The sequence below is a fragment of the Mustela erminea genome, chromosome 1 (genome assembly GCF_009829155.1).
Source record: "Mustela erminea isolate mMusErm1 chromosome 1, mMusErm1.Pri, whole genome shotgun sequence".
Lineage (NCBI taxonomy): Eukaryota > Metazoa > Chordata > Mammalia > Carnivora > Mustelidae > Mustela > Mustela erminea.
Window position 1 is genome coordinate 40,043,151 of NC_045614.1, and position 23,599 is coordinate 40,066,749.

General features: G+C 46.8%; 1 long non-coding RNA gene across 1 annotated transcript in view; it reads right to left on the reverse strand.

Annotated features, from left to right (window-relative positions):
- Nucleotides 1–23,599, reverse strand: part of LOC116579526 — an 86,099-nt gene that overhangs the window by 32,305 nt on the left and 30,195 nt on the right. Inside the window, exon 3 of the long non-coding RNA XR_004281311.1 lies at nt 4,783–4,924. This is a non-coding gene — a long non-coding RNA (uncharacterized LOC116579526). The remainder of the gene's footprint in view (nt 1–4,782; nt 4,925–23,599) is intronic.

The following is a 23,599-nucleotide window of genomic DNA, read 5'->3' on the forward strand; positions in this document are numbered from 1 at the left end:
TGGAGAAATTGGAAGAGAAAAAAAAAAAAAAAGGGGCCATGTTGGAGGGAATCAAAGGCCGAGAGAGGAAAAGCTACTGTTGGGTGCTCCTTTGCTCCTGGAAATAAGTCTCTGCTTCCAGACTCACATGAATTACTCCCTAGGGAAGTGAAAACTTGCACATGTGATTAAGGAGCTAAGGCAAAGCTGTCCAGTAGAAATATAATGCAAGCCATATGGTATAATTTGAAGTTTTCTGGTAGCTGCCTTAAACAAGATAAGAGGACATAAGCTTTAATCACCTTAATGACTAAACATTAAATAATTGAATTTTACTACTTGTTTATTAAATATAACCAAAGTATCATTTTAACCTAAGTCAGAATAAAATTATAAGTGAGATATTAGTGAGACATTTTTGATACAATGAGATATTTCACTTCTTTTTTTTTTTTTAAAGAAAGTCAAGGAAATTCCATGCTTGATGTCTAGTGTTTCACATGTCAATTCAGAATAGCCACATTTCAGTGCCTCACTTGCATATGTGCTTGATGGCCTGCGGAGTTCTAAGAAGTCAGGAAGAGTTGCCAGGATATAAGGGAAAAAATGCAGATTTTTTTCAAATGCTTCTAAAGTAGGTTGCAATAATAAGACACAAACATGCATTCACTCATCAAACATTTTTTGCATGCAGGGGACAGAAAGAAGAGCTCAAAGCTTCTGCCCTCAAGGACCTCATCACCCAGCAAGGGAGACAGACCTGAATAGACCATTATAATGTCAGCTGGCAGTGCCATACAAAAGCACGAGGGAGCAGAGAGATGGGCAACCTACCCAGGGAGGTTACTGGAAAATAGGGACCCTAATATTACCACTTATTATAATTGGCTAAGATGCCTGAAATTCTCATCATTCAATGGATTCAGTGTCATGAAAACAGCCTGGTCCAAATGCAAATAACTACCCAGGCCGGGGGAACATGTAAACGCAGGCATGTGCCCATTTACATGCATGATTTTTTTTTTGAAGCCAGGCTTATGTGTGTTATTTAGTAGAAAACAAAGCTGGACGGTGGCAGAAAGATCTAAGACTAAATGCTCAACTGGGGAACACTCAGATCCTAGAAAGCTCCAAGAGGAGACAGCTTTTACTGTTTTCCCTTTTAGGGAAAGTACACTGAAAGCTTTAGGTATCAGGAGGAGGCATGAGACTTCCCCGATTTCCACACCGACAAACTAGTCCAGACCAATGTCTTCCTTTCTCCTAACATGTCCTGTCCACCTGAGTATGCCTCCCTAAACAATGGACAATTGTGCTTCTGAAAATCTCTATTGAAATCGGATTGCCACACAACAAACGGCGCATGTTTCCAGGGCAGTTTTTGAGCTGGTATCATTGTTGTCTTGATTTGTCAGATGAGGACAGTGAAAGGGAAGGCCAGCTCTTCCAGGGTCCCACACCCAGGAGGGTGGGTTTGCCTGCTAGGCTCTGGCCCTGTCCCTGCTTCCCCCACCCCACTCCAAACCCCCGGATGGGAAACCACAGATGAGACTGTAATGCCCCTGGAGAGGCCAGGCTGGGAGAGTTCTGGGCTGGCAGGAAGACTGGGGTGACTGGGGTGACAGTACGGGCCCCGAAGTCTGGGGGAAGAGCAGAGGGCAAGTGAAGAAAGGAGCTTATATTTGGGCTTGGTGTTCCAGACTTTCACATCAGAGTCAAGTAAAAACTTCAGGCTCCCTCTTCCCACTCATTTCCCTTGGCCCTCACAGCCCTCCCCATGCAGACCCCAGGAACGCAGCGGGGGCTCCCAGGGCTAGAAGCCCAGGTAAGAACTACTCAGGTGCTCATTCTCCCAACTGAAATACCAATCTATTATGGTTTCCATACCTAGCAAAAGAGTGTGAAAACACGTTGGGAATTCCTGGTTATCCTCATTCAAAGTATGCACACAGAGAGAAGCTACAGAATCCCATGGTTAACCCTCAGCCTGTGAGTTTGAATCCCAGGAATGTCCCTCCATTGCTGATGGCCTTGGGCAGAGTCATTACTTCCCTGTTCCGCCTCAGTTGCTCCCTCTGATGTGGGATCACAGCACTATCTACTCACGGAGTGGTTGGGAAAACCCACTGAGATGATTCCTGTAGGGCATTTAACTCAGTGCCTGGCAAGTGGGAAGGGTTTTAGAAGGGTTATCTGCTATCCGTAAGAAAAAATAACACTCCGGGGGAGCCTGGGTGGCTCAGTGGGTGAAGGGTTTGACTCTTGATTTCAGCTCAAGTGCAGATCTCAGGGTGGGGAGTTGGAGCCCAGAGTGAAGCTCTGCACTGGACGTAGAGGCTTGTTTAAGATTCTCTCTCCCCCTCCCCCTCTGCTCAGCCCCTCCCTGGCCCCTGCTTGCACATGCACACCCTCTCGCTCTCTCTCTCTCAAAATAAAAAATAAAAAAATAACACTCCAGACAGAAAGCAAGAAGGGACCTTGTTCTTTTGTAAAACCCTCAAGTGTATGTCCCACTGCCTTTGTTCTGGAGTATTCCAGAGGCATGAGAGGAATTCTCATGGTGGCAGTGTCATGTCAGGATGCAGAGGGTCCTCGGGAACCTAAAGGGGAGTCCTCAGATGAACCAAGGTCAAGGGGCATGAACCTGAGGGGGAGGGGCTGCAGAGGGCAGGCATATCCGCTCCCTGGCTCCTCCTATCCCACAGCTCTGGCTCTCTCCTTCTTCGTTCCCACTTTCACCCTGCTTCCCTTTCCCTTGCCCTTCCTTCCTTCTCTTTCCCCATCCTTTCTCCATTTCCAGGCCAAGAGTTCATGTCTCCTAGAATGAGCTAGATTCTCCAGGATGCCGTAACCACACACTACAAACTTGGTGGCTTGAGACAACAGAAAGTGATTCTCTTACAGTTCTGGAACTAGAAGTCTGAAATCAAGGTGTGTCCAGAGTCCGTTCCTTCTGGACATTCTGAAGGAGAACTAGTCCCTTGTCTTTCTCGTAACTTCTAGAGGTCATTCCCTACGCCTTGGCCTGTGGACATGTCACTCCTACCTCTGCCTCCATCTTCACATACAACCCCCACCCCTGTCTCTGTGTCAAAGTCCCTCTCCTTTCATCTCTGAGGACACTGGTCCCCCTAAACCCATGGCCACCTCATCTTTAGATATTTAACTTAATTACATCTACAAAGACCCTTTTTCCAAATAAAGTCCTATTCTGAGGTCCTGGGTGACTAGGTATCTTTTGAGGCCGCTGTATAAGCCACTGAACTCTTTCTCCCCCTCCCATTTTTGTATACCCACTCTACCTTATCTGTCCCCACACCTCTGCCCTCGTCTCCTTCCTTTGTCTCCCCTTTGCCTTCTCTCTCTCCATTGCCTTTTTACTTTTTAAATTATTCTTAAAAGATTTACTTATTTCTTTGGGGGAGGGATGGGGAAGGGGCAGCGAGAGTGAGTCTTAAGAGGACACCCTTCTGAGTACCGGGCTTGACGTGCTGTTGAATCTCACAACCCTGAGATCAGAGCCGAAGCCTAAACCTAAGTGTCAGTCTTCTAACACACTGCACCACCCAGGAGCCCCTCTCCATTGTCTTTTTAAAATAAGGCTTCTTGGGCAAGTGGGTGGCTCAGTTGGTTAAGCAACTGCCTGCAGCTCAGGTCATGATCCTGGAGTCCTGGGATCGAGTCCCAAGTCGGGCTCCCTGCTCGGCAGGGAGTCTGCTTCTCCCTCTGACCCTCCCCCCTTCTCATGCTCTCTCTCTCGCTCTCTCTCAGATAAATAAATTAAAAAATCTTAAATAAAATAAAATAAGGCTTCTCTCCAGTGCTTCTCCATCACTTAGCTTGTGATGAATTGATAGATCAGGTGCGCAGCAACAACTGGTCTAGAATTTTTCATTTAAAATCCTTGGGAGGAAAGTTTTGACTGGGTCAGCCTGATCAGGTGTCCAATCAGCCGTGAGCCCAGGGGCCAGGCTGGTTGTCAGGTATTAGTCACTGGGAAGTTAGTCGCCAGGTGCCAGTCAGAGCACCTGCCAGTCACTGGGTCCACTGCGCACGTGTCATCAGGACTCACTGCCCACTGGCGGCAGGTCATGGGGCATCCAAAAATGCTTTAAGATTCCTTTCTCTGCTTAGATTTAATAAATCCGCTCTATCTGGGCTTGTATTGAATGCCATGAGGCACAGTTTTTCAAACTTGCTTGACTGTGAGCATCATACGGGGAAGAGCGGTGTTTTGGTAAGAATATAGATTACCAGGCCCCTCTCTAGATTCTGCATTTCAACAAATACTCCAGGAGATTCTTACAGACAGAAAATTGTGGGAAATAGAACCATAGAGCACACGGTCTTTCCAATGTCAAATAGTCTGACCCACTGTTCCCAGCAAATCCACTCCCCAGTTAACACATTCCTGTGACATTCACCCAACCTAGAGAGAAAACATGGTGGCAACACTTAATGCCAGACCTCGAAGTGGGACATGGCGTGGCTATAAGTGTGTGTGGTAACTCCTGATTTGGGCTCAGGTCATGATCTCAGAGTCAGGCTCAGTGTTCAGCACACAGTCTGCTTGAGGTTCTCCCTCTCCCTCTGCCCCAACCTCCAACCCCCACCCCCACCCCATCTCGCTCTCTCTCTCACTAAATAAATAATGTGGGCTTTGTTGTTGCTGCATGGACCTAAGATCACAGGCCAGTGACCCAAGGCACACGACTTCTCAAAGTCTCATGTTCACCTGTGAAGGGGGGACGATAATATTCTCATTGGTTTTTTTGTGAAGACAAAAGACTGTAATGAACATACGGTACATCTTTTGAGCACGTCCTCTGTTGAATGCATCATGGGGGCCATGTCGGAGAGCAGCCAGCACCGAAGATCGCCTTCTCTGCTAGGGCCGGAGTTAGCCAGGTAGAGAGCATGCTCACTTGAGCAGAACTGAGATTCTCTGCGGAAGAGAGAGAACAGAGGGACAAGGAATGAATACTGGCTTAGAAGCTGACCCATGGTGTCTGCTATATCTTCTTAGGGGCATTTCCAGCAGCATCTCATTGTGTGTAATTTTTGTCATAGAAATTCTCAAATACACAACAGGAGAGAGGATGTCCAACAAGCTCCCCCACCCCATCCCCTTGCCCTGCAGCAACAACCAGCTCTTACCATTCCTGGCCCATTGTCCTTCCTTGCTAGTCACCTCCTTGCTGTCCCCACCAGAGTGTTCTAAAGGCACTGCTTCACTGTGTGTGTGTGTGTTTTAATAGACTTTGTTTTTTTAGAGTAGTTTTAGTTTCACCCCGAAATTCAGGGGAAGGTACGGAGATTTCCCGTATAATTCCTGCCCGCCGGAACAGCCTCCCCGACTACCAACACCCCTCCCCCCACATACAGTCACAACTATCACAATTGCTGAGCCTTCCATGACACATTGTTATCACCCAGAGTCCAGAGTTCAGGTAAGGATTCAGTCCTGATGTACATTCTACGGGTTTGGATAAATGTATACCGGCATGTAATTGTTTCTTTTCTTTTTTTTTTTTTAAGATATTATTTATTTATTTGTGACAGTGTGAGCACTAGTCAGGGGGGAAGGACAGAGGGAGAGGGAAAAGCAGGCTTTCTGCTTGGGGCTGGGAGCCCGACACAGGGCTCAAACCCAGGACCCTGGGATCATGACTGTGCCGAAGGCAGACACTTGACTGACTAAGCCACCTAGGGGTCCCTATTTCTCTTTTAAATACTTCAGTATTTCTGACAGAGACAGCGCCCTATTACATTGCAAACATCTGATAGGACAGATGATGTGACAGAAAGCACCAGGCACCACCTGTAAGGAAGTGTTACCACAGACACGGAACCCAAAAGAAGCTCTAGAGTTCACAGGAGCTACAGGGAATAGAGAGGTGTGTTCAAGGTCACCACTGGATACACTCAGTTACATCTCTAACGTGGCACATTCTATGGGACAAACAACCCAGGAGTTCTTTTTTTGTTTATTTATGTATTTTTTATTTTAAAAAATTTTAAAAGTAGGCTCTATGCTCCATGTGGGGATTGAACTTATGACCCTGAGATCAAGAGTTGCTTGCTCCACTGACAGAGCCAGCTAGGCCCCCCTCCACCCCTACGGTTTCTTTTTTCACCTAATGAATAGCGTTAAAAAAGAGAGGGAAACTGTTAAAGATTAAAACAAACTCGAGCAAATGCAGTGCTGGGATGAAGAGAAGAATTCAGTTCTTGATTTGAAGAAGTCAATCATAAAGCTATGCTTTTGAGACGACTGGGGGCAACTGAACAGAAACTGGGTATTCGCTGATAATAGAGGATTGCCATTACTTTGGGGGGATATTAAAATGGCATGTGGTCAGTATACTGATTAAGCCCTAACTGGTATTTCTTTTGACATAAACACATAGAGATAGACTTTGGAGTGGCTGTTTCAAGACCTTGAGCCCAGTCTGAGCTTCAACAATAAACTGCTGGTTGTTGGGCCTCAGTGTTTTCATCTGTAAAATGTATAGATTAGACGGGATTTCCTCTGCAGAACCCCCCCACCCCAACCTCAACAAATTCAGCTCTAATGTCATATCTACCCTCTTCATGCTGACACCAGCCTCAGGTCTGAGATGCCCAGTAGGATGAGCTCATGGTTTAAACTAAACATGCTTCTATTTATGTGTCATAATAATAATAATAATAATTATATATTATTATAGGATTATAATATATATGTATATGTAATATAATACTATTATATATTTTCATTATTTTTGGAGACAACATTATTGATTCCCATTGAGCTTGTGGGCCACCCTGAGATTCTTATCTTCCCTCACCCAGCCTGCCTCTGCTCAATCTGGATTTAGGGAATGACACTCCTCTCTATCAAATGCCTCTCTGATTCTCATCTCCCCACTTTTCTACTTTGTCAAGGTTATTTTACCTAATACGCCCTATTTATTATTTATTATTCAAAGAGCTGTGGTTGCTCTAACTCAGGACGGGTAGATCCCAGCCTGGCTCTCGTGGCCACAGACTCACAATAATAGAAATGCCTTCCCATTCCACAGAGCGGTTCAAGCTTTTAAAGCACATTTTCATGGATTATGGCCTTCTTTTACAGTCACTCTAGAGTTGACAGGATAGGCCTTCTTATTCCCATTTCACAGACTGAGTAATTAAGGTTCTGAGAAAGTGAAATGACAACTCAAGAGTCAGGAGCTTGAGTTCCAAGTCTGGGTTCTATCATTATCACTAGCGTGACCTTGGGCATGGCTTAGGCCCCACTGGGCTACAGTGGAACTGACTACACGTGGGGATTTTCTCAGGATAACCCTGGTTTATACTGAGAGCCTGTATGCTGAGCCTGTGTGATTCCCGACCCCCTGCACTCTAGAATGTGCTCCAGGAGCACCTGGGTGGCTCAATGGGTTAAGCGTCCAACTTCTGATTTCGGCTCAGGTCATGATCAGGGTCATGGGGCTGAGCTTGGCAACCGGCTCCACACTCAGGTCTGCTGGAGAGTCACTCTCTCTCTCCCTCTGCCCCTTCCCCCTCACGTGCGTGCTCTTTGAGAGGTCTCTCTCTGCTCAAATAAATAAATCTTTTTAAAAACTGTGTTCCAGTTTGGAAGATAAAATACATAGTTCTCTACCTAAAGCACTGGAAGGTGAGGAGCATGGGCCTTACCAGTGGTTTTCAATCCTGGTTGCCTGACAGAATCACTGGGATTCTGTCCAGAATTTGCCCTAAGCCAATTATATCAGAATATTTGTCAGGATGGAGCCTGAAATCGTATTCAGTTCCAGCTCACCTGGGGGGTGGCAGGGGTGGGAGGGTGGGGATGTTCTAATGTGCTACTAGAGTTGCAACCCCAGTGGGATGAGCTTACCCTGCATTGGCAGCACCAGGGAGTCCCCACGCAGAAGCTCGGGTCCCACCAGAGACCCACCGCCTGCGTCGCCACAGCCTCCCCCTGGGCATTCTCACGCATGCTCACTTTAAGCAATGCAGCAGACTGAGTGCTGGGCCTGAAACTGCCTTTAAATGACTGGGCCAGTAGTGCTCGGCAGCTGGAGCCTTACCTGGGGCCACGGCTCCCAGGCCCGGTGCTACCTCAGCAGGTCCCTGTGGTTCCCAGCCTGGTTAATGGTGAGGGCAGGAGTCTGCACCGTGATGTAGGCTGGAAGGGAGGGCTTAGGGGTAATGAAGGGGTAACACGGTAACTCACCCCCCAGAATGTGTGAGAGCAAGAGCGTCCGTGATCAGTGGACCTGACCATTTCCAGCAGCTTAAGATATGAATAAGGACACATCAGTTCTTAATGCTCACATTATTGTTTCCAAGCTTTTCCTGTCTGATTAGCAGCATGCCCATTACCTCATTCCCTCCTTTGTCCTCTCTGTGCCCCGTTTTCAAGAACCCCTGGCCCTTATCACTCCAGAGCGATCAAACCCATGCCTAAAACCACTCTTGTCAGCCCAGGGCAGGGAGGATGGAGAAACTGACAGGTCTACGCACAGCCCAGGTGGAATGGTTTTCTCTTGTGGGTTTGATTTAGAAAATTGGTTCCGCCTGATGTGTTGTGTCTTTGGCTGCTGCTTGAAAAAGCTCTTGGTATCCGGGTGCCCACACCAGCCTCCCTGATTCTTGGGAGGGAATATCACATTTCTATGCAGTGACCCCTGGCCAGAGAGCCCTAGGGGAGAGGGGAAAATTCCAGGTTTATAGCGTGGAATCTTGAACTCAAAAAGCACCTGACGCTTTCTTTTGCCCCAAGGTGGTGTCCTCTACGTGGGGGGATGGGGAGGGTGTGTTCCTTGCTACCTTTCCTGGGAGCTGACCTCAGTTGGTACCATTGCCATGGATAGAGCACTTACTAGTTAAGCCTCAAAAGTGTTCTCTCGTTCTCACCACAAGCTCCCTGGCCCCTTTTCTCTCTGCCTGCTTCTGCTGCTCTTGCCTCGTGCTCCTTTCAAGACACACATGCTTCTTGTCTTCTTAAACACACCAGGCACGTTCCCAACTCAGGGCCTTGGCCCTGGCCATCCTGCCCTGCACTCTCTTCCCTTACATACCTGCAAAGCCAACTGCCCCCTCTTTCAAGCCTTGCTTCAAATATCATTTCAGTAAGACTTACTCTAACAATATGATGTGTGAAATGGAACCAGCACCCACACAGCCAGCCCCCTCTCACCCTCTTGATCCTCCTTACCCATATTTATGTGTTGTAATTGTACTTACTTTCAATCACACTACATCATTTTCTTCTATTCATTCTTTATTGTCTGTCTCCCTCCAGTAGAAGGTAGGCTTCGTAGGACAAAGCCTATTTCCCCTGCATTTGCTCACTGGTATGTCCCCAGTGCCCAGAACAATGTTTGGCATATAGGAGGCCCTCAGGAAATACTCATGGAATGGATAAATATTCAAAGGCCCTGGATGTAGGTGGAATTATAGCACCCATTTCACAGATAGGAAAACTGAAACCCAGACAAGAGAAGTGACTCACTGGAGGTCATGGAGGACTCAGTTACTAGCACCAGGTCACATAGGCTTCAGAGCCAGTCCCTGTACTAGTTCAAAGGATCGCAGTACAAGCAACATACAGATACCTTGGGTAGAGTCCGGGGAGGAGGAATTAAATTAAAATCTGCTTTGTTTTTAGGGGTAGAGGTGGGAGATGTTGGAAGAATAATTGTGTAAGAAGGTTTTGGCGACCTAATAGTTGGGATATGCTTTATAATTCTGCCCTTAAAAACAGGTCTGGATTATGTACCCTATGGTGCTAGACAGAAAGAAGACAAGACTACCCTAAGCCTCTAGAGACGTTGATGTAGCAACCTGTGGTTGGAAGGAGAGTGTGTCCCTTAAGGTCAGTGACCAGGAACAATCCCAAGACATACTGTAAGAAACCACCTCCACACATGGGGGTTTATGACAACAAGCCTTTGTTACTATGCTCCTCAGCCTGTTTGTCCAAACTAGGCATGCCCAGTGATCTGGGCCAAGGTCAGTTGATCTCCTCTGGGCTCACTCAGGCAGTCTGTGTGGGGCTGCCCGAGGCTGGGTCTGTGATGGTCTCGTGCGTCTGGGGGCCTGATGGTGCAGTGGAGGGGCTCTGGAGTTGGGTCTGCCATCCGGCATCAGGCCAGCTCGGGCTAGTGCACACGGCAGCGGGTCAGTTCCAAGAGAGGAATAGAAGCGTTCAAGGCCGCCTGAACTAAAGCAAAGCCAGCCCCATTCCATCAGCTGCATGTTATTAATCAGGCGGCTGCACAGGTTCAAGGGGTGGGCAAATGGGTCCTCCACAGGATGTTCTGCAAGGCAAGGGACATTGTGACAATTTCTGAAAAACAATCTATTATAGGCTGGCTTAGGTAACTGAAAGGCACTATATAGAGCAATAGGGCCAAGCAATACATAAATAAAGAGGGGGAGCAGAGGGGGTGGGAAGGAAGATGTTTATGCCAGAAAACTACTTTATTCATTCCTTTAAAAATATTCAGCAAGCATCAGCTGCAGGTCAGGCAGGGAATGCCGCAACAGACAGACCTGGGAGCAGTCCCTCTCAGAATGACATGTCAGAGCAAGAGACAGAGAGACAAAGACCGTCAGTCACCCTTCAATTCACCATGACTGAAGCTGAGGCAGGAGAACGGTGGGGAAGCGTGGAAACTCACAGGAGAGGCACCTGACCAGTCCGGGATCAGGGGAAGGAACCAGGGATGGCCTCAGGAAAGAAACTCCGAGGAAGATTCATGGCAGTGACCGAGCCAAAGAGGGGTGGGGAAGCGAGAAGAACATTTGAGGCAGGGGAACAGGATGTGCAGAATCCCAGAGACCAGACAGGGTGTGCCTTGCTGATTGAGTGTGGCTAGACTGAAGAAAGATGGCAGCTGAGAGACAGATGGAGACTTACGCAAGAGAAACTAAGGAGCCGAGACTTTGCATGTAAAGATTTTTAATGACAAGTTTACAGGATTAGGCTGGAGTGTTAGAAACTGGCCTGTCAGTGCACAAGACAGATTTCTGGTTTGGGCTGAGGCAGTGGGTAGAGGAGCAGGGTACGGTAAGATTTGGGAAGTCCAGTTAGGCTATTTGAGCAACACAGGCACAAAATGGTGGATGGACGGATCAGAGAGAGAGAGTTCAAAGGAAAAAGCTCCCAGATGGGTAACTGCCACAATGAGACAGAAAATTCTAGAATGTTGTCTGGATTTCTGGCTACAGCTGGTTAGATCGATGGTGGTACTATTTAATAAGATAGAAAAACTTGGCTAAAGGAAGTCCCCTTAATTGAGCACAAAATTTGATTCTAAGCTTCCCAGCAGCAAAGGCAAAGAGAAACCAAGATAAATAACCTCATTTTATTGTTTCCTAACAGGAAGCACAGCCATACATCATGGAAACCAAACTTCTCCATAAGCTTTATAAGGGGAATCTACCAAAGGGATCTCCATGGAAAGTACCATGAGGCAAATACAGATAAGATCTGTACAAAAGATGCAGAAATATTCTTTGCAGGCCTGTTTTGTGTATATATTTACACTGATAAGAGTCAGATATCATTATTCTTTATTATTATTATTATTATTATTATTATTATTATTATTTTGGGGGGAGCATGGAGGGATAGAGGAAGAGAGAGAACATTAGTCAGGCTCAAGCCCAGCGTGGAACCCAACATGAGGCTTGATCTCACAACCCTGAGATCATGACCTGAGCTGAAATCAAGACTCAGACACTAAATTGACTGAGCCACCCAGGTGCCCTTGAGATCGGACATTAAGTCACACCTGTATAGAGTCACTGTGTGAAGACAGTGTAATGTCCTCCGGCTATCTCACTTGCTAAAGATCTTTGAGTTCCTGGCATTTAGAGAAGTGAGAGACTGATAACAAATGGAAGGAACGTACGAACACATTTTATTTTATAAACTTAAAATTAATAGTCCATGGCCTTAGTGTACAAATTAATGCCCCAGGATCATTTTAAAAGGAAACAATATGGAAGCCCCAATTCCAGCAAGTACCATTAACAACACAATCAGATAACTCAGAGCTTTGTTTTTAAATGTTGAAAAAATTTGGAAAACCTGTGTGGCTCAGTGGGCTAAGCCGCTGCCTTTGGCTCAGGCCATGATCCCAGGATTCTGGGGTCGAGCCCTGCATCGGGCTCCTTGCTCAGTGGGGAGCCTGCTTCTCTCTCTGCCTCTCTCTGCCACTCTGCCTGCTTGTGCTCTATCTCTCTCTCTGACAAATAAATAAATAAATAAAATCTTAAAAAACAAAAAAGATTTAAAAAAAATAATAAATGTTGAAAAAATTAGAACCAACTTATTGTGGATATTTTTAATTACTTTTTTCCCCCCCGGTACTAAAGTAACCCAGTTTACTAGAGAAAATCTGGGAAGTTCAGAGAAGTAGAAAAAACAATTAAAATCACCTTTAATCCCAGCAAAGATGACCAACTGCTGTTAATACTGTGGTGTATTTGTCTTTTCAGTTGTTTCTGTAGGCCTATATATAAGGAAATATTTTTCTCTTTAAAAAGTTGGGATACGGTAAGGCTGAATCAAGTGTTTCATATCCTGCTTTTTCCACTCTCATTTGCCAATGACAAACAGAAGCCTTTGTTTTAAGGAGACTTAGTGTTCCAATGACCTCTCTTAATGTCTCCAGACTTATATGTCTTTTGTTGCTTGTTCAGACTTTCGTGTGCTTGCTCTGCTTGTCCTCACTAGCTTCCTTGAAAAAGGGAAGAAAGGTTGGTGAACTTGACTTTTTCTTGCCAACAACTTAATTGTGTCATTTATAATAGAGATCTTGGGGCCTGGCATTTGAGCACAGAGAGAAAGAAATATGCTAATTCGTTGTGCTTCACAGAAAGCACAAGAATAATGAGCCACCCCAAGGCCACTCCTGAACAGGTTGTGGCCTTGCTGCCTCCTTTCCTGGGGAACATTCTCCTCCAGGAACTGTTCCACAGGGATGCAACCTCTGTTCTCCCTTCCTCTTCCCTGCCATGTCAGGATGGTAGACGGCAAAATGGTTTAGTGCTGCTCCCATCGAGCGCTGAAGTCTTTCTCCTTACCCCTTAAATTGGGGCTTGGGATCTTCTTGGAGCGATGGAAGGGACAGATGTTACAGTGCATCAGTTCTGAGTCTGGGACTTAAGAGGCTTTGCAACCTTTACTCTTGCTGCTTCCTTCCGCCAACACATGGACAAGCCCAGACAACCTGCTGGGTGATGAAAACCATACGGAGAGAGGCCCCATGCCTCCCACCCAAGACCACTATGAACCAGCAGCCCCCAATGACCACGGCTGAGCCCGTTGATACCCAACCACGTCCAGCCCAGACCAGAAGAAAAGAACTAGAATTCATGACTTACAAAATTGAGAGCACACTGGGTAGTTTTGAGTTGGTAAGCTTTGGAGTAGTTACACAGCAAAAGCTGACTGATGACAGTCCCTGAGCATATTTGAAATAGATTTAAGTATATCATTGTACATAAGAATCTGAGAATTCAAAGGTTATACCGATGAGACTGGCCAAACCCCACAGTGGAAGGTGCCACATCTGTCTGGACCACTGCTGTGGCTCCACATCTAGCACAGTGCTGGGCACACAGTAGGTGACACCTACATCATGATAATGGCATTTAGTGAATGCTTACTGTGTACTTGTCACTTTGCGACATGGTTTTGTGTTCATTGTATTATTTTGTGATAAAAAGAAAATGTCCCTCCCACTGCCAAAAAAAAAAAAAAAGGAAAAGAAAAAGAAAGTTTATATCCTCATTGCCAGTACCGGTAGATACATGACCATAGGTGGCAGAAGAAACTTCGCAAGATATGATTGAGTTATGGATCCTGAAATGGAGATATTATCCTGTATTATCTGGCTGAGTCTAATGTCATCTCAAGGGCCTTGACTGAGGGAGGCAAGAGGGTTAAGGTCAGAGAAAGGAGATTGGACTATGGAGCCAGAGGGTGGAATGAAACCCTCTTGGGATGGAAGAGGGGCCTCTAGAAGCTAGAAAAGGCAAGAAGACGGATTCTCCCCAGGAGCTGCCAGAACAGTGTGCAGATACATTGGTCTCAAACTTCATTCCTTCAGATCTGGGAGACGATAAAGGTGTGTATTTGTTTTAAGTCACTCAATGCGTGGCTGTTTGTTACAGCAGCACTAGGAGATGCATACAGACTTAATCCTCACCATCCCTTATAAAGTAAGCTCTACGGTCACCATTTTCACTTGACAGATGAGGGAAACAAGACTCAGAGAGTTTAAGTGATTTGCCCTGCTCTTAAGTCACAGAACTCCATCAAACCTGTTCTTCCAAAATTTACCCTGTGGAACCTCCCAGTGGGTCAGAGAAAGAGCACTGAATATGGAATCCGGATGGGAAACACCTCTCTAAAAATGAAGATGAGATGCCTTCAAACCACCCCCTTCTTGTTCAGATTTTTCTATGATTCTAAAACATTGAATTGGCATATTTCAGTGTCAGATTCACAGCTCACAAAAGGACCAGGCAGGACTCAGAGGGGTTCAATCATGCCTAGAGAAGGAGTTGGGAGAAAACTGGAAATACACGGTGTGGACCAGATCAAACTAGGACTTCTGAGAAATACAAGATTGTCACAAAGCTAGTAGATCCTGCCATAGCCCCTGAAATCCATGGAGCGAACATTGTAGCCACCTCCCTTCCTCCTATCCCCCCAGCTCTGCGGTGTGGCAGCTCTGCTTGAAGAGCGGGCCGGGACTGGCCCAGCCCTTCCGTGTAATCTCAGCTCTCCTGCCACAATGATTGATTCAAGTACTGATTAGAGTGATACCCGGGACTTTTGTTCAGTGATTAGAGAAAGAAAGGCTACCTGTTTTGCATTTGTTCTCAAGAGCGTGGTATATGGGTATGGGACCTGAGACTGCTGCATGCACTTCGCTACAATGAGGAACCCAGTCTGAGGACAAAGCCAGCAGCCAAAGAAGGGCAGAGCTAACAAAGTTACTGAGAAACTGAGCCAGATCTTTGATCGAACTATTCCTAAAGTCTAACCCGCCTCTGGACTTTGAAGTTACAAAACCTGACAAACTCTTTATATGGTTTTGCTTTTTTTTTTTTTTTTTTTAAAGAAAGGGGGGTGGGGGGAGGGGCAGAGAGAGAGGGAAATTCTTAAGCAGGCTCCACACCCAGTGCAGAGCCAAGTGGTGGAGAATGGGGTGGGGAGGTGGGGGTTGGATCTCATGACCTTGAGATCATGACCTGGGCAGAAATCAAGAGTGGAAGGCTTAACCAACTGAGCCACCCAGGCCCCCCACCCTTTATGGTTTTAACATAGTTTTGGTGTTATAAGCAAAACCATCCTGACAGACACCAATCAGTCCCTTCTAATATACCTATGTAAAAAAGCAGCAATGATACCAGTTAGCTACCTGGGGGAGACATTTGGCTCTTGGGCATCTCTGTCCTCATACCTCTCACCTTCCCTTTAATCAACACCAGCTTCCCTTGTCCTTAACATCTGGTTTGAACCTACTTAGCTCATTTTGGAGACAATTTTCCTACTTTATATCAGCACATATTTCTTTCCTCTCTGTTCTACCGCTGAAGTCTATTTTTGTCTTGGGTTTCTTCATCATGAATCCCAGCTGGTCTAACTGGCCAATATTGACTCAGATCAAAACCTCTGCCTAGAACCCACATATTGGTGGTCAGAACCTCTGGGTCCAACCCATCCTTTAAAGGAGGAAGGGAAAGTCCTGACATTCTCCAAACTTCTGAGTGATGAAACAGCCCCAGGTTAGAGGATCCTGCTCAACTGTCCCAACTAAGGTGAAGTGTCACAGGCTAGAGACACGAAGTGAGGGTTCTGCCTCTCTGTTCATCACAGGCAGAGAGTAGGCTGGATCAGACTTGGGCTGCTTATGGGAACCACCCTCATCTAGGGAACAAACCAGGGATGGAAGAATAAAGAAATCTGGGTTCTAGTCCAGCCACCTCACTGGCTGGTGAGATCTCAGCCAGTTTGCTTACCTTTTCTAAGCCTCTTTTTCCTTATCTATAAAATGGGTTTAAACTAGATCCATGTAGGAATCTCGGGGTGGGGGGGCAGAGTTTTCTCTTGGGGATTTCTGTTGCTTTCATTATACTCTTAAAGGAGTATAGAACACCAAGTTTAAGAACTACAGGCCTAGATCATCTTAAAGGTTTTTTTTCCATTGCTGGCAGTCTGTGATTCTAGATGAGTTACTACAGTGCAGGACTGCAGTCCTGCCCAAGTACATACCGTGTAAATCGTATAAGTCAAGGTGTTAAGGACATGGGGAGCTGGGATTGATTACAGGGAAGGTGATTTTTTTTTTCAATTGCATAAAAAGTTCATAGTTGTATTTAAATTCAGATTGCATATATCCCCATATATAAGAATTCTTAACACACTGACATGGAGAACCATGGAGGTAGACTTGAAGTAGAAACAAAGAGAAATTCTCCATGCTGACATTTGGGTGCTCAAATGACTGTCCTTCAAAAGAACTATTACCTAGACCCCCCAAAACAAAACTTAGAACACCGTAAAATAAGGTTTGTATCATTCCGGGGGTATCCAAAGTGCTGGGGGAACAGAGCCCAAGCCCCCACACTCATGGAGGGGATGTGGGGAAGCTGAGAAGAGTTGTAGAGCAGGGGATACAAGGGCATGGAAGGACACCCTTGGCAGAGGGGAGTATGAGCAAATGCATGCAGGCATGGATTTTGAGGGACTGGGGGGACAGAGAAACATCTGGTGTGTAAAGAAGCAAAATGCTGGAAGATATGAGCTGGGGGAAAGGACTGGGGCTGAGTATTTCAGGTTTTGTGAGCATCAATAAGGGCTTAAACCTGCAGGGAGGCAGGGCAAAGGTTATGTACACACAGGTAGGACATCAAACAGAACTCCTCTGGGCAAACACAGTTCGGGGGCCTCCCGCAAGGATCTCGGCCTTCCTGAGTCTCAGATGGCTGCCCACAGAGTCTGGCTGGCTCTGACTGGAGCATTGGCTGGTGATCCTGGTGTTCACCTCACTAAGTGAAAGGCGGAGCCCTGGGAAAAATCAGTGGAGAACATCTTTTTACTCACATGATCGTCCTGTGTTGTTGCATCACAGATAATCCCCAAACTTGGAGGATTCAAACATAACACCCTTGTTAGCTCAGTTTCCGTGGGTCAGGACCCTGAGAGCAGCTTAGCTAAGTGCCCCAGCTCAGGTCTCTGATGAGGTCACATTCAAAGCGTCAGCTGGGGCTGCTGTCATCTGAAGGCTAGACTGGGGCCTCCTGATGGCTCACTCACATGGCTTCGGGCGGCAAGTCTCCACGGGGGCCTCTCTGTCAGGCTGTTCTTATGACCTGGCAGCTGGCTCCCTTCAAAGCAGTGAGGCAAGAGAGTAAGGAGGAGGCCTTATGCCACTATCCCCTCATCTTAGATGTCATGTCCTTGCACATTGCTCCACGTTCTATTTATGATAAGTCAGTCTCTAAGTCTGGCTCACACTTAGGGGGTGGGGATTAGGCTCCAACTTTGCAAGGGAGGAATATTAAAGAATACTGGACATAGGGACGCTTGGGTGGTTCAGTTGGTTAAGCGTCTGACTCGATACATGATCTCAGGGTCATGGGATTGAGCTCTGTGTCAGGCTCCACGCTCAGTGGGGAGTCCACTAGAGGTTATCTCTCTCTCTCTCCCTCTGTCCCTCCCCCCAACTCTTGTGTGCTCGCTCTCTCTCTCTAATAAATAAATCTTTAAAAAAAAAAAACCTCATACATATTTTAAAACCACCATAACTGAATAGCAATTTTTAAGAATGTTTCTAGTTGTTCCAGGTAGAAACAATATCTCTAGATAAATGGTTCTCAGATTCTGATGTGCTTACAGATCATCTGGAGGTGCTTGCTAAAAGTAAAGATTTCTGTATTCACCTCCAAGATACTCCATATTAGGAGGTCCAGAGTGAGACCCAGAAACTGGCATTTTTAGGTAAGTCCTACAGGATACTCTAACAGAGGTTACTGAGGTCCAGGAATCTGCATTTGACAAGTCCCTAAAGTTATTCAGATGCTGGTGAGGTGTCATATCCTGCCACTGGAATTGGTAATAACTGCCTACTGGAATGGCAGGATCAGAAATTCCAATACAATTGGGAATAACCACGTGAATAGTCTGGTCAAGGGCTAAAAGCAGGCAGGGAGGTGCACTCAGGCACAGCTCCTGAGACATATACCCGTGACAGGCAGAGTTCAGCAATCGCAGCTCGTTCCTCACTCTCTTGGATGGAGTCCCGGGGAGCTTCTTGACCCAGCACTGCAGACAGCCACCTCCCATCATTCCAAGACTAGAAGCCTATTTGCCATACTTGATCTACAGCCACAGGTCCGGGAATCTGCTTAGTTCAGACGCATAACACTGATTTGGAAAATCTTGGCAAGAAAAAGATTTCTCCAGCATGCTCAGAGAAAGCGCTGAGCCCAGCTATTATCTAGTCCATAATTGAACCGGGATGATGGGATGGGAGGGGGGATGGGAGGGGGGCAGGGCGGGAGAGGCACTTGACCAGCACTTAGCCCTGGGAACCTGTGGTCTGATTCAAAGGTTGGAACTCTTCAGTAAGGGGCTCCGCACAGAGGCACATGCTGCTTCCCCCTTGATGAGGAGCGGGGTTGAGGAGGTGGCCCTGGGGGTGGCCCTTTGTTCAGCACTGTCTGCTTCTTCACCCGTGCTTTCAGGAAACTTGCCAGGAGCCCCTCGAGCTTCCAGCCATTGTCTGGGCCCCTCTTGCCCTCTTTATATGGGATGGTTTATGTCTGCTCCTCAGCCCTGGGAGGGAGCCTACACAAGCGCTGCTCAGCAGCTGTCGGGCCTTTCTGTTTTAAGCTGGGACACTATTGTCTCTCTCTTTAGTTCCCATAAGGAGCCGTGACCCAGGTGGCTACAGAAGCGCAGCTCAGTGCGGAACAGGGCAAAGAGCAGACGGAGCCATCACACAGCATGAGAAGCAGGTGAGGCGACTGCCGCCCCATCATTAGTACCGGCAACAAAGCCGGGGCGTTGCGCCCTCCTGCTCTCACAGCGCCTCCTGCAATCCAGCAAGTTCACCTCCACCGTGCCTCGCTGACCTCCCCGAGGGTGGTCGTGGCCTCCACCACTGGGACACAGGCCCTCAGACGCGTTCCCCCACAGGTGGCCTTGCGGGCTGGGTTTTTACCCAACGCTTGGAGGTGAGGCTTGATATGGTACGTTAGCTTGAACCCGGGAAACTTCCCCCAAACCTTGCTCCCCTCTGCTAAACTGTTCCTAAGGCAATTTTAACTAGGTGATTCCCGCCCCACCCGCCCCCGACCCACACACTTAATCATGTTCCTTGTTTAGAAAAAAAAAATATGAGAAAATAGAGCTATGGAAAAAAATTCATCTTACATCCAACGATAACAATTGTTATTCTGAAATATTCCTTGTAGACTTTCTTTCTCTCTGCATGTATGCGTATGTGTATGTGTGTCAGCAATGCTACTGACATTTTGTGTCAGATAATTCTTTGTTGTGGGCTCAATGCTGTGCATTATAGGGTGCTTAGCAGTTTCCCTGGTCTCTACACTGTAGATAACCAAACATATCTCCAGACATTGCCAGATGTCCCCCCGAGGCACATGTCACCCTCAGTGTAAAATCACTGATTACATACACACACACACTGCAATGATTGCAAATTCTGCTTTTTCTTCTTCCTTTTTTGACTATGCCATGAACTCCTTCCATATCAACTGTTAAGAAATCCACAGCAATATCTGCAACAGTGGGCAGGGCTTGAGCTGGCTCACAGGTGACATAATCTATATTACCCATCCCCCATCATATACAAAACTGCAATGATCCCACACAGCCCGAGACAGAAGTTGGTTTTTAAATTTAAGATGTCACAAACGTCTTTGCACATCACAGCTGTTGGGATATTGACCAAAATATTCTACCCCCTAATCTCCATTTCATTGGTAGAATGGGGACGTGCTGTTGAGAATGAGTTACCAGAAGAGACGCCTGTGCCCCCCGCACCCCCGCACCCCCCACCCCTCCGCGGGGCCAGAGCTGTAGGTAAAATCCTTTATTATGTCCACTATGTCCTGGTTTTTAAATGGCTTGTAGTGGCCGTCCTTCACATGGAGACACCGTACATTATTAAATTTGTCCCTATTGGTGGACTTTTAGGTGGTTTCCTAATTTGCAAGAGCGTAAATGACCCTGCCATTAGTCTTGGGAAACCAGTGAAAGAGAATATGCTAAGCCATCTGTCCTAACCAGGAAGCTGCAAAGCGAAAGACATACTTCTTTTCCTGGCCTGGTTTTAGAAACATTTCTAAAACCTATTGTACCCCTTCAGGGCGTGACAGATCTGGTCCCTAGTCAAGGTGCTAACTCCAGGCTCCTAGTAAACCCAGGATACCTTTTCCCTGCTTTTATGTCAAGCCTAAGGCTCCTTCTTCCTACCTTGAGATACCCCAGGGTTGTATTCAAACACCTGAGAGATTCCTCTTCTTTTTTTTTCTTTTTTTAAGATTTTATCAATTTATTTATATGAGAGAGAAACAGCATGAGCTGGCAGGCGGAGGTGCAGAGGGAGGAGAGAAACCCAAACAGACTCCCTGCCAAGCGTAGAGCCCAACACAGGGTTCAATCCCACAACCCTGAGATAAAAGCCTGAGCCAAAATCAAGAGTCAGCGGCACAACCCACTGAGCCACCCAGATGTCCCTATTCTTTTCTATTTGTTTTTATGTGAGGACGGTGCAATATTTTGATGTATACAATGTGTGTGTGTGTGTGAAAACTTAGTTGCACAGTTTACAGAGGAATAGTAAAATGAATAGCCCTTTATCTACCACCCAGACCAAGAAACAGAACATTCGATACCCAGAAGCACCCCCACACATGCCTGTCTTTCCTGCAGGGAGCTTTCCAGAAGAGGGTGGAGCAGAAGGGGTGGGTCCACTGGGAACAGTGGAGTCAGCAAACCAGATCCCACCCTGAATGCCATTCTGCCCCTGCTTGCTGTTTGAGGTTCTGAGGCCTTGGGCACATTACTTAACTCTGAGAGCTTGGGTTTCTGGTCTTTGAAGTGGAAGATTGTTATGTAGATTAAATGAGATGCTTCTTGTGATAAACCCCTCAGTCTGGTGTCTGGCACCAAGCAGGTGCCAAAGCCCAGAAGCTCTTGTTTTTGTTATGGTGAGAGATTTGAACAGGGAATTCAGAAACAGGCTCCCAGGCTGGGCCAGCCCTTTGTCCTATGATTCAAGTCTTGGGCCCCAGCTTCCTCAGGTGAAAAGGAAAGAGGGCACACTTACTAGAAACTCGAACTTCCTTTCTCTCCAGCTCCAGCCCTTTGTAATTCTACCAATTATTAAGCTAAGGAGAAAGGGCTTTGTCTAAGCAAGAACTTAGTATAAGGACTGAGCAAACAGTGCCCTTAGCTGGACCCTAGAAAAAGATACTGGTCCAAGGTCAGTTGCATGGCCAGATGATGTCATCCTCTGGTTAATAATGATAATATTTTAAACACTTATCCTGGGGACCCTGGATATGGGTCATTTATTTCACAGAAGACAACGCTATCTGACAGATTCTATTATTCGATTCCCACTTTTCAGATGTGGAAACTGAAGGCTCAGAGAGCTTGCATGGACTGTCCACAGTCATATAGGGCATGACCTTTTGATTGGCAAGCCTGTGCTCTAACCAGCCTGTCTCGGAGTTCAAGGTGTACCTAAATCACGTAGGGATCTTGTTAACAAGGCTGATTGTGATTGTGCAGGTCTGGGGGCTGGGGTCGATGCTCTGCATTTCTAACACACTTCCATCAGCGCTCCGGCTCTCGGTCTTCTCACCATCTTTTGGTAAATGAGGCTAAACCTCTATGCCCCCCACCAAGTTCTGGAGCCAGGTGGAGAAAGGGCCTGGGGCCTTCGGACTCCTTGCTTTTCTGTTCTTGTTTTTAATTTTAAATATTTTTATTTGTTTGTTTGCTTGCTTATTTATTTTAAAGAGAGTGCATGAGAACCGGGGAGGGGAGGGGCAGAGAGAGAGGAAGAAAGAGAATCTTCATGCAGACTCCCTACTGAGCAAGGAGATCATGACCTGAGTGGAAACCCACAAGTCAGACACTTAGCCCACTGAGCCCCCTGGGGGCCCCCAGACTCCTAGGTTTCAATGAGCATAAACATCATCATCTGGAATCTGCATCCACGTGGTTACTTGCAAAGACAGGTGAGAAACAGAAGAGACTTTGGTGGTACACACGTGGCTAGTACAAATGATGAGGGAGCAGGAGGCTGGCTGAGGACAAAGCAAAAGCTGGCGCCTTGCACCCCCTCTTCACCCGCTCCCCTCCATATGTGTAGCATCCCTCAGGCAGCCCTGACTGCCATGAACAATAAGCAAATAGTTAACTTGCAGAGCTCACAATCCTGCTAGACAGGAGTCTCCCTTGGCTTACAAATGTCCTAAATCTCACTAACAAAGACGATTGGTAGCAGGATTGTGACACCCCACCAAAAAGTCTCCCAACTATCTTAATGTTAATGGCTGGTCTAAAGACAACATTGATCCAGCCGCAAGGGCAAGGCCTCCGGCAGGCCTGGAACCTCCTGGCACCATGTAGGCCCTCTTTAGCATATGAAAACTCCACTGAAACCTCCCTTCCCCTCACCTTCCCCCAACCGCAGGGTATATAACATGCCTACCCTCACAACCCAGGGCAGCCGCATCTCCGCCTGCCCACGGGCCCTGTCCCCGTGCTCTAATAAATCACCTTTTGCACCAACAACGTCTTAAGAATTCTTTCTTTAGTCGTCGGCTCCGAACCTCCTCACCCCACCGAACCTGACTTAGGTTCTGGGACTTCATCACAAAGTCAAAGCAGAACAAAACTGTGATTAATTGAATGAAGTGCAGGGTCTTGTCCTCAGTCTCTCGCAGCCGGGCACCTGCCCATCCCCAGGATCCAGGCACAGAGCGCGTCCTCTGGGAACAGAAGCAGATTCCCAGGACACAGGCCACTGCACAAGTCCGCTCCCAAGGAGCTCTGCTTCCGTTTCCGCACTGCGCCAGGACCTGCCTGTCCCAGTATGCTAACTGGCCACCTCCTTTCTATCCAAGTGAGACTGGGATATAATCATCTTAATTTTTTTTTTTTTAAGATTTCTATTTATTTGAGACAGAGACAGAGAAAGCACAAGCCGGGGGAGCAGCAGGCAGAGGGAGAGGGAGAAGCAGATCCCCCACTGAGCAGGGAGCCTGTTGCAGGGCTCCATCCCAGGACCCTGGAACTATGACCTGAACAGAAGGCAGATGCTTAGCCAACTGAGCCATCCAGGCACCCCTACAGTCATCTTTTTAAATGTTAAATATTGTTTTAAATATTTACTCTCTAAAATATTCATTATTCTAAAATATTTTAAAATCTTGATTATCTGTTCCCACACCCTCCATTCCTACCCTCCTCAGGACATCACATAGTGGGTGTCCATAAATTTGGGATAACCAGAAGACTGACTGGTGGGGCACAGCTTTCATTTGAGGTTTACTTCCC